Source organism: Triticum aestivum, chromosome 1D, assembly GCF_018294505.1.
Source record: "Triticum aestivum cultivar Chinese Spring chromosome 1D, IWGSC CS RefSeq v2.1, whole genome shotgun sequence".
NCBI classification, from domain to species: Eukaryota; Viridiplantae; Streptophyta; class Magnoliopsida; order Poales; family Poaceae; genus Triticum; species Triticum aestivum.
Window position 1 is genome coordinate 129725940 of NC_057796.1, and position 12158 is coordinate 129738097.

Genomic DNA, 12158 nt, shown 5'->3' on the forward strand with positions numbered 1-12158 from the left:
CACGTGGCGGCCCCTGGTTGGTCGCGGGCGGCGGCGGAGAAACGTCCGGCGCCGGGCGGACGTGTCCGGCGCGCGGAGGGAGATGGCTAGGGTTTGGACTGCGGGAGGATTTCGGGAGATGCACTAACTTATAGGTAGAGGGAGCTAGGAGAGTCCAAATGAGGTGCGGTTTTCGCCCACACGATCGTGATCGAACGACCTAGAGCAGGGAAGAGAGTTTGGTGGGTTTTGGGCTGTTTAGAGAGGGGGTTTTGCTGCAACACACAGACGGACTTTGCGGTTGCCCGGTTAACCATTGGAGTACCAAACGACCTCCAAATGGAACGAAACTTGACCGGTGGCCTACCGGTGGTATACCAAGGTCACTTGACAAGCCTCGGTCCATTCCGAGAACGTTCAACACCCGCTCACGAAACGAAAACAAGAGGGGTGCACCGGAGGAGGTGGGAGTGCCGGATTGCAAAACGGACAACGGGGAAAATGCTCGGATGCAAGCGACGAACACGTATGCAAATGCAATGCACATGATGACATGGTATGAGATGCATGACATGAAAAAATGCAAAACGAACACAAAACCCGACCACGAAGTGAATATCATAACACATAGCCAAAAATGGCAAGAGTTGGAGTTACAAATATGGAAAGTTACATCCGGGGTGTTACAATCCCCAAGCTTAGGGTTTTGCATATTATTAGCACAATTGACATCAAGAAAATTTATAGTAAAATCATTGAAATCATGCTTTTCATCGAGGGGACTATCAAGCATGGGTGCAATAGCAACGATCTCATTTTTAACATAAGGAACTATAGCAAATTCGTCTTCATAAATATTGGCATCATGGCCAGAAGAATAGCAAGCATCATGTTCATCAAGGGATATTTCAACCAAATCATCGGAATCATCATTATCTGTAGATTCATGCATATCATTATTGTCTTCCAAAGCAATGGTCATTCTTTCAATAAATTCTTGGACATAGACATTATGAGCAAAGTTTTCATTGCAATATTGAAGTATGATGGAATTTTCAGATTTGTTGAGAGTAAAATCATACTTTTCAATCAAAGAAGCAACTTCATGAGCACCCTTAAAAATGACAAATTCTTCAATTTGTTCGATATCATAGTAGGTATAAACACCTTTTGCATAAGAAGATAATATTTCATTATCATTGAACTCACATAGGTAGGGAAGGTGTTTTTTAGGGTTCTTAGAGCAACAAGTAAAATCACAAATTCCACAAGGATTCCAAGCATAGCATAGCAAACTATTTATATGATACCATAAGAGCTTCCCTTTTTCAGACAAACAATGACGCACAAAATGAGCATGCTCATCTAAAGATTTCCCATCAACTAGGCTAGTTGGGGTTTCAGCACGAGCGCATAAGGATCGAAGATGATCCAAGTAGAACACTTTAAGTGGATCCATATCAATAGATTTTCAGCAAGCGAAGATGCAAGCATATAGAAGGCACAAGGCAACACAAAAAAAGATACATACGGAAGAAGGCGAATGAAAAAGAGAGGGCGAATAAAATGGCAAGGGTGAAGTGGGGGAGAGGAAAACGAGAGGCAAATGGAAAATAATGTAATGCGGGAGATAAGAGTTTGTGATGGGTACTTGGTATGTTGACTTTTGCGTAGACTGCCCGGCAACGGCGCCAGAAATCCTTCTTGCTACCTTTTGAGCACTGCGTTGGTTTTCCCTTGAAGAGGAAAGGGTGATGCAGCAAACTGGCGTAAGTATTTCCCTCAGTTTTGAGAACCAAGGTATCAATCCAGTAGGAGGCCACGCACGAGTCCCTCGCACCTACACAAACAAATAAATCCTCGCAACCAACACGATAAGGGGTTGTCAATCCCTACACGGTCACTTACGAGAGTGAGATCTGATAGATATGATAGGATAATATTTTTGGCATTTTTATGATAAAGATGCAAAGTAAAATAAAAGGCAACGGAAATAGCTAGTTGATAGGAGATTAATATGATGGAAAATAGACCCGGGGGCCATAGGTTTCACTAGTGGCTTCTCTCAAGAGCATAAGTATTTACGGTGGGTGAACAAATTACTGTTGAGCAATTGACAAAATTGAGCATAGTTATGAGAATATCTAGGTATGATCATGTATATAGGCATCACGTCCGAGACAAGTAGACCGACTCCTGCCTGCATCTACTACTATTATTCCACACATCGACCGCTATCCAGCATGCATCTAGAGTATTAAGTTCATAAGAACAGAGTAACGCTTTAAGCAAGATGACATGATGTAGAGGGAAAAACACATGCAATATGATATAAACCCTTTCTTGTTATCCTCGATGGAAACAATACAATACGTGCCTTGCTGCCCCTACTGTCACTGGGAAAGGACACCGCAAGATTGAACCCAAAGCCAAGCACTTCTCCCATTGCAAGAAAGATCAATCTAGTAGGCCAAACCAAACTGATAATTCGAAGAGACTGCAAAGATAACCAATCATACATAAAAGAATTCAGAGAAGATTCAAATATTGTTCATAGATAAACTTGATCATAAACCCACAATTCATCGGTCTCAACAAACACACCGCAAAAGAAGATTACATCGAATAGATCTCCACAAGAGAGGGGGAGAACATTGTATTGAGATCCAACAAGAGAGAAGAAGCCATCTAGCTAATAACTATGGACCCGAAGGTGTGAAGTAAACTACTCACACTTCATCGGAGAGGCTATGGTGTTGATGTAGAAGCCCTCCGTGATCGATGCCCCCTCCGGCGGAGCTCCGGAATAGGCCCCAAGATGTAGGGTGACACAGATCTATCTCCAGTTCATCAATGTAATGTAGGCATGTATTCCGAATATAGTCATACATGCTTATGGAAAAGAACTTGCATGACATCTTGAAAGTGCTAGTTATCGACTAGAGGGGGGGGGGGTGAATAGGCGATTTTTATGAAAGTCTTCAAAATATGAAAGTTTCGAAGACAAACGATAGAAATGAACCTATTTAACATGTAGCGGAAGGAAGACTACACTAGGCAAGCCATATTCAACTATTCAATGAAGTGAAAACACAAAGACTATTAGCAGCTAGGCAGTATGGATCAAGATGGAAGATAGTATGAAGCCAATCAGAACAAGTAGTCACACAGTGAAGTCAAACAGATAATGCAAGCAGGCAATGACTTCACAAAGACAAACTGCAAGTAACTTGAAGGAAACGATAGAACCAGTTGCTTGGTGAAGACAAAGGATTTGTTGGACCAGTTCCAGTTGCTGTGACAACTGTACGTCTGGTTAGGGAGGCTGAGATTCAACTCAGTAGACCGCGTCTTCACCTTATTCCCCTTGAGCTAAGGACACCCAGTCCTCGCCCAATCACTTTGGTAAGTCTTCAAGGTAGACTTCCGAACCTTCACAGACTTCGTTCACCGGCAATCCACAATGACTCTTGGATGCTCAGAACGCGACGCCTAACCAGCTAGAGGATTCACAGTCCTCAAGTGTAACAAGTCTTCAGGTCACGAGGACAGAAAGACTTCAGTGATGCCTAACACTCTTTGGCTCTGGGTGTTTTGGGCTTTGTCCTCGCAAGGATTTCTCTCTCTCTCAAAAGCTTCAGAGGTGGGTTGCACTCAAACGACAAAAGCCGTGCACTAACTCTGAGCAGCCACCAATTTATGGTGTAGGGGGTGGGCTATTTATAGCCACTAGGCAACCCGACCTGATTTGTCTGAAATGACCCTGGGTCACTAAGGAACTGACACGTGTTCCAACGGTCAGATTTCAAACACACGCGGCAGCTTGACTTGGGCTACAAGTAAAGCTGACTCATCCAGCTATGGATAAGATTTGCTCCCATTGTCTTCGCTCGAAGACATAGGATTTGGTTGAGCATCACTTCAGTCACTCTGACTTTGTTCACTTGGACCCCACTTAACAGTACGATGGTTCCTGTGACTCAACAAAGAAGAAAAGGAAACTACGAAACTACTATGTCTTCGCACTCCATAGTCTTCACGTGAATGTCTTCTCGAGTCATAAACTTCGATGTGATTTTCTTCACATACCACCATTGTCTTCAATGTCTTCATACATTTTTAGGGGTCATCTCTGGTAGGTAAACCAAATCAGTGAGGGACTACTACCTGTGTTATCCTGCAATTCTCACAAACACATTAGTCCCTCAACCAGGTTTGTCGTCAATACTCCAAAACCAACTAGGGGTGGCACTAGATGCACTTACAGTCTCCCCCTTTTTGGTGATTGATGACAAACTGGTTGAAGTTTTCAACGGGGATAAAAGTATGTGAAATTGTAAAGGGTTAAGATATTGTCTTCATAAGTAGCAGAAGGCTCCCCCTGAAGATGTGCATATAAGTATTTTGCTTTTGGAATGCAAATGCACATGGCAGGTTGTACTTGTGGAGATCCTCTTCAACTTATGAAGGCAATTCATCATGCATGAAAAGATATAACGAAGATAATGACATGCATAATGAAAAATGGACGTCTGTGATATGACTTCGTGCGGGATTTATCATCGCACATGGGGAATTTATCATCGCATCACATAGTTGGCAGAAAGAGGTAGCAGACGACCATCAAGTTTAAGTGTTACAACTCAAAGAACCAAAAGTGTCAAAAGAGAGAGTTGTAAACACTTGGCAAAATATAAAGCTACCACCCATATGGACCCGCTTGAAGACTATCAACTCATATGCTTTTCCCCCTTCTGTCCGAAAGGACCGAAAAGGTTTGAAGACATAGAGCCTCTACTCGTTCCCATGAGGAGTAGGTGAAGCAGCAGGGTCGTCGTTGTGGTTTGGTGGTGCAGAAGAACTTGGTGCAGTGTCGATACGCACCGAAGTTGGAGGTGGTGAAGTAGCATCATCTTCATTATCGATGACTCTTGCATTGACAGTTGTCGCAGAGGAGGAGTACTCAGAATCTTCGAGTGAGGGAGTCCGACGCAAGACAGCATTCCTGGGAGGAGTGGAATCAAATTTGAATCTCTCTGTGAAGCCGTCGTCTTGAAGATCAGCTTCAGCACTGAGCAATGTCAGACTCTTCCACTACCTCCGACAGGTTTCATGAGTGACAAAAGCATTCTTGGTGCAAGGTTGCGAATGCGATTGACATCCACCAAGAGTCTTTGCATCTGACGCTTCAGCCAGTCGTGATGCTTATCCTGCTTTTGATGCAGGGTGACGAGAAGGTCTCAGTCGTTGAGAACACGAGATCGCTTCCGAGGCCTTTGAGCAATTGTGCTTTCAGTGGCTTCAGTATGGGCATGATGAGGTGCACGAGTATTGCCAACCAAAGGATAAACACGAGTAGCAGCCAGAACTCCTTCAATGGGTTGAGTGAAGCTTTGGTGATCGGCATTGTGAAGATAAATTGGCTCCTTGGCAGGCTCTGGGTAGATGGCTTCGGCAGACATATCAACCTCTGGCAAGAATATCAGATGGTTGCGCGCAGACGACTGATAGTTGACAGCAGAGTGAAGCTTGATAAGGCGCATAACCCATGGAGCGTAGAACTTCATACCAAAGAGATCAGAGCCAGATGCAGCCAATTGCCTGATGAAGAAGTCTTAAGCATTGAAGCTGATGCCATTGAAGATATAGAAAACGAATGTCTTCATTGCTCCTTCAAGCTTCGTTACAGGAGAATGTCCCTTGATAGGCCATAGAGTTCGCCTGATAATATGATAAATAGTGCGGGGCAGATATTCTAGGTCTTCAACAAAGAATTCCCTGGGATGTTCAGCATCGCGTGGCAGTGGCTTCATCATGCTCATCATTTGGCTCATGTTGGGCTCAGGCTTGTGGAAGATGCTCTCCAAAGCATTGCGGTGAAGCTGACAACCAGGCTCATAGAGTTCACCTGGAGTGGGCAGGCCAGTGAGCTCAATAATATCAAGAGCTTTGGCTTCGTGGTGTACATTGCCTGTCATCCACTCAAGGATCCATGTCTTTGGATCCTGGTGAAGTTGCAGTACCTGGAAACCTTGGCAGCCTTGGTTTTGGCTTCTGGACCTGAGGCATGTGCTCCACATGATAGTCAAATTGAGATCCGGGAGCAGGAGGAGGAACTAGAATAGGCCAGCAAACCATGACAGGTTGCCCGCGATCAAATGCCAGCTCAATAGTGTGTGGCCTTGGAGGAGGTACAGGAGCATCGGCATTGACATGAGCTGCGAGTGGTACAATGGCTTCAGGTGCAACATTGACTTCAGGTGCAGTAGAAGCTTCAGGCTCATTCACTTCTGGCACCACATTAACTTCAGGCGCCACATTTGCTTAAGCCATGACAACGTCATTGGCTTCAGTATTGGTGTTGGTGGCCGTCTCAATATTATCAACCTCCACTTGAGTAGCTGGAGGGTTGGACACGTTCTCCTCAAGAACAACTTCATGGTTGGACGGGGGTGTAGCAACACGTTCTTCTTCTTGACGGGGTTCTTCTAGTTCATCGGCTGATGGAGCCAGAATGTCTTCAGCAGCTTTGGCTTCAGACTCTGAGACGTTCGCAGTTGGAGTGGCTTCAGGAAACACTGGGCGTGATACGGAGTGGTGGTGCTCTTCTCCTTCTGGAACACTCGAAAGAGTGACTTGTGGCCTTGGTCCTTTGCAAAGCCTGTGAAATGCGGGCGACACTTGTGGAGAGGGAGTTTTCTGGGCCACAAAGTTGTCATCATCAAGCACCGGAGTGGTGACTTGAGTTGGGGGAGTACGTGGTGATTCTTCTTGACGGGGGGAGTCGTGAGGGTGATCAGCCCATGAATCATCCTGAGCAATTGGCATCAAAGGACAACCAATGCTGATGAGTTTGCTGTTCGTGAGAACAGGCGATGATACCGTTGGGTGCTCGATCTGAGGAAGGACTTCATCATCATCTACATTGTCTTGGGGACCAATGTCTTCAGCTGCGGTGTGGTCAACAGCTGGATCTTCTTGAGCTTCAGGAGCCTCTGTGGTAGCAGGCTCGTGAACTATCAAACGACGCTCTTGGTGTGCGGTTGCAGGACGAGCAACCGAGATTGGCTCGACGACAAGGGGCTCTGTGGGGGCAGCCCGATCTCTCTTCTTTGTCTTTATCTTCTTGGTCGGTGGAGCATCGTTAGTGGTGTTCTTGGACTTGCGCTTTCTGGCTTCGGCTTCAGCTGTCCTTGTTTTCTTGAGTTCTGAAGCTACTAGGGGGACCTTTGGCTTCACGCCTGTCATACTGGCGGGGAAGACAATGCGAGGTTCTTCCTGCCTGGATGCTTCACCTGGGGCCACATCAGGCTTCTTCTTCTTGGCAGCCATCTTGGGGTCGATGCCAGGACGCCCAAGTGCCTTGCGCTTCTCGGCTTCATTGTAAGCTTGAACACATTTGGCAGCGAGGTGTTTCATGTGCTCTCGTGAACCTTTAGCTTCGTCACGTTTCTTGTGAAACGCCTCCTTGAGCTCATGCATCATTTGCTTGAAGTTTTGGACATCAGTCACACTGAGCTTGGCCATGTGCTTCTTGAACTGGGCCTTTTCATAGTCAATTTTGTTCTTCAGTTCAACAATCCTCTGAGCTAGAGCCAGCTCAGGAGCAATGGCTCCGTGGAAGGAGACGCTGAGGCCAATTGGGAGCTGAAGATCATCAAAACTAAGGTTTGGGCTGTCAAACCACTCATCAATGAACTTGTTCAGGATGTCCACATCGAAAAGGGGAAGATCGTTGAAGATTTTCGCCTCTTGCTTGCTCTTTATCAGCAGCTCAAGAGCATCGTCGCCAAGATCGTCATCACTTGACAGATCAATGGCTTCGTTCTCATTCCTCAGAACGGCAGCTGGGGTCAGTGCTTGACCAGTGATCTGCATGGGCTTCTTCTTCTTCTTCTTAGTCTTGGATGCGAGAAAGATCTTCAGAATGCACACTTGGTGCAGGAGGAGCAGTGGCCAGAGGCTTCGCACGCGAAGCTCTTGGTGCAGTGGAGGGCTTTGAAGCCTTGGGTTTCTTCTGCTTCTGTGGTTTTGGCGGAGCAGGCGCTTCATCAGAATCAGCGTCATCTGCAGAGTGCTCCACGGCTGCCCCTTGAACCGCAATGTGAGTGATGAGACCTTCAAGGTTGTAGAAGGGCCCGACGATATTGGGTTCAGCATCGCGTGTGCCATCGGCCCGAGGAGCAGATGGACCGGGGTTGAAGTCTAATCCCAGCGACTTCTTGTTCTTCGCTGCAGAGTCCTTGGCAAACTTGTAGTTGCGCTTGAACAGATTGTCTTCACGGCACCATAGCAGAGAAGATGGGTCAGCATTCTCTGGTTGTGGTCCGCAAACCATGCAAGGATAGAAGCCTTGAGCAATGGCTTCAGACTTGGACTTGGGTTGAAGATTTTTGTATAAGATGTCTCCCCAAGGTCGCTTGGTGGCATTCTTCTCAGCATACTCAACAGTGACGAATTTGTACTTGTACCATTCCTCTGCCCAATATCTTTGAATCCACTGGATTCGAGTCTTGCATTCACCATAGGTTTCTTCAGGGTCAATCTTGTACATTTCATACAGATCTGGTGGCAAATCCCTTGAAGTGCCCCCACGTCGCTGTTTGCCTCCCTTCCTTGCTGATTTTTCTGTGGCCATGTAGTTCAGACTGAATGGCTTCAAAACTGTCAAAGGCTTCCATCTGCTGGTCAGACAAGAACTAGCTTCGGGAGAATTGATGTGATGCTGTAAGAACTCTGCAAATGAATGCAGACTATGAGAACCAAGGGATTCTCCCACGGACATGTACCTGTGACAGCATTAGAGATGCGAGGGAAGGGGAAGAGGTCATATGCATTCTCAGAAGATTTTGAAGATAAATCAGTTTAGAAGACATTGACCTCATAGCGCGAAGACATTCACTTTATGTTGGGAGTTGGTTCCAGATTTGTTCGAATCCAAGAATAGGTACAAGTGAGGAATCTAACTATGTGTGAAGCATAAGTGAATATACTAGGCATATTATGAGATGCAGAAAAGGATAGATCCAAATTTGTGGCCACAGAAACCACTTTTGGTGATGAAGGATGAGTCTATCGGATCAAAAAGGCAGTAAAAGTGAGTTTTAATTACCACAAGAAGAACTGCTAGACGGAGTAGAGAGGAGGCCGATCAGTTCGATCTTCCGTGCCATAACTTGGCGACGGAGAAGACGATGTCCGCGACCTGCGTGAGGACGGTGTCGGTGAGGTCGCGACAGCTAAGCGCTTCGTCGAGAGCTAGCAGTGGCGCTAGGGTTTGTCTGAGGTAGAGAGGTGGAAGAAGTATTTTTGACCACGATGTGATGTGTATTTATAAGGAAAAGGACAACACATCATAATTACGCAGGTGGCCCTGGCGGTTCACATCTGAAGGACACGTGGCGAACATGCAACACATTGGAAGTTGTTCCATGTTCCCACGCACGCCTGGACTGTCGGGTGGTTGTTCCGGCTTCTCCGGGTTTTAGGCAATAAGGATTGAGCATTTAAAACAGATTCAATGTTCGTCTCTGTATCTTCTGCTGACAAGGACACAGAGAAGATACTCGACAGTTTCAATAGAATGCATATGATTTGGATAGATAGAATTTGAGGTAGAAGCATAGACGAGGTTAGGGTCTGATCACATTCACTTAGTCCAAAAGATTCAAATGAGAAGACATAGCTATAAGTGAATGCTGTAGAGGACAGAACACAAATATATGTATATATATGAGTAAGACTAAATCAACAGAGTGAGGATCAACATGAAGATGAATCAATGTTGAAGATAAACCAAATGCGAAGACTTAGCAAATGTAACGCCAAGTAAAACACTCCAAACAAGGGTTTGGTGGTGGCGTTACCCACCGTATAGGAAGTATTAGACCCAGACACGACGCACAATTATCGTGGCGCTCCGAAGTCAAATTCCGTATTAATGTATTCACACTCAGAGTGTAAGTCTTCATTGATTGAAGATATACTTTACTTCGTGTGTTGCACATCTAAGTCATCATCATGCATAAGTGTTAGGATGTGTGCCTAATCACAGGACATTCGAGGATTCTAAGATATTTAGCTCACACCACAACTTGCAAAACCTTTTCTCATCCAACGGCTTTGTGAAGATATCTGCCAATTGCTCTTCAGTGTTGACGTGAATGATATCAATATCTTCCTTCATGACATGATCTCTGAGAAAGTGATGACGAATTTCAATGTGCTTTGTCTTCGAGTGCTAAACTGGGTTGTTGGCAATCTTGATGGCGCTTTCATTATCGCAGTAGAGCGGTACTTGCTTCAGATGGATGCCATAGTCCTTGAGAGTTTGCTTCATCCATAGAAGCTGAGCGCAGCAAGATCCAGCAGCAATGTATTCAGATTCAGCAGTGGATAGCGATACACAGTTCTGCTTCTTTGAAGACCAACAGACAAGTGATCGTCCCAGAAAGTGACATCTGCCTGATGTAGACTTGCGATCCACCTTGTCACCAGCATAATCATCATCCGAGAGTCCAACTAGATCAAACTCTGAGCCCTTTGGATACCATAATCCTAGTGTTGGGGTGTAAGCCAAATATCGAAGAATTTGCTTCACAGCTAAGTGATGCGATTCCTTTGGTGCCGCTTGGAATCAGGCACACATGCAAACTCTAAGCATTATATCTGGCCTAGATGCACATAAATAAAGTAAAGAACCAATCATGGAGCGGTATACCTTTTGATCGAACTCTTTACCATTGGCGTCAGGACCCAGATGACTTTTGGTTGGCATTGGCGTCGTGTAACCTTTGCAGTCTTGCATTCCAAACTTCTTCAGGCAGTCTTTGAGATATGAAGATGCCGTTTCTTTGCTGACGAATTTGAAGACCAAGGAAGAACTTCAGCTCACCCATCATGGACATCTGATATTGCTCTTGCATCATGTGTCCAAACTCATCACTGTATCTCTTGTCAGTGCAGCCGAAGATAATGTCATCCACATATATTTGGCACACAAACAGTTCACCATTGTATGTCTTCGTGAAGAGTGTGGGATCCAGGGAACCAGGTTTGAAGCCTTTGCTCTTCAGGAAGTCTTTGAGTGTGTCATACCAAGCACGAGGGGCTTGTTTGAGGCCATACAGTGCCTTGTTGAGCTTGTATACCATATCAGGATGTTTTGGATCTTCAAAGCCAGGTGGTTGTGCAACATACACTTCTTCTTCAATCTTGCCATTGAGAAAGGCACTCTTCACATCCATTTGATACAGAAGGATGTTGTGATGGTTGGCATAGGCTAGTAGTATGCGAATGGCTTCAAGCCTTGCCACAGGAGCAAATGTTTCATCAAAGTCAATCCCTTCAACTTGAGTGTATCCTTGAGCTATGAGACGAGCCTTGTTTCTGACAACTTGACCATGCTCCTCTTGCTTGTTGTGATATATCCATTTGGTGCCAATGATATTGTGCTTATGAGGATCAGGACACTTGACCAATTCCCATACATTGTTCAGCTTGAACTATTGGAGCTCTTCTTGCATAGCTTGAATCCATTCAGGTTCCATGAAGGCTTCAACAACTTTCTTGGGTTCTGATATTGAGACAAATGCAAAGTGCCCACAGAAATTTGCTAGCTGTGTTGCTATTGAACGAGTGAGTGGACCAGGTGCATTGATGATATCGATTATCTTCTCAATCTGTACTTCATTTACAACATGAGGATGAACTGGACGAAGATTTTGCTCTTGCTGATCGATGTCATCATTAGGAGGATTGTCTTCAGGCTGAGCATTGTCTTCAGGTTGATTGGGTGTAGAAATGATAAGTTCCTCTTCAACCTGAGCCTCAGAAGGTATGATCTCTCCAGTTCCCATGAGCTTGATGGATTCACTAGGTGGAACTTCATCTAGCACATTTGGCAGGTGCTCTCTTTGCGAGCCATTAGTCTCATCGAACCGCACATCCACAGTTTCAACCACTTTATAGTGAAAGAGGTTGAAGACTCTATAGGAGTGCGAATCCTTTCCGTAACCAAGCATAAAACCTTCATGTGCTTTCGGTGCAAATTTTGAAGTGTGATGTGGATCCTTGATCCAGCACCTAGCACCAAATACTCTGAAGTAACTGACATTTGGCTTCTTACCAATAAGGAGTTCATAGGATGTCTTCTTCAGAAGCTTGTGAAGATAAACACG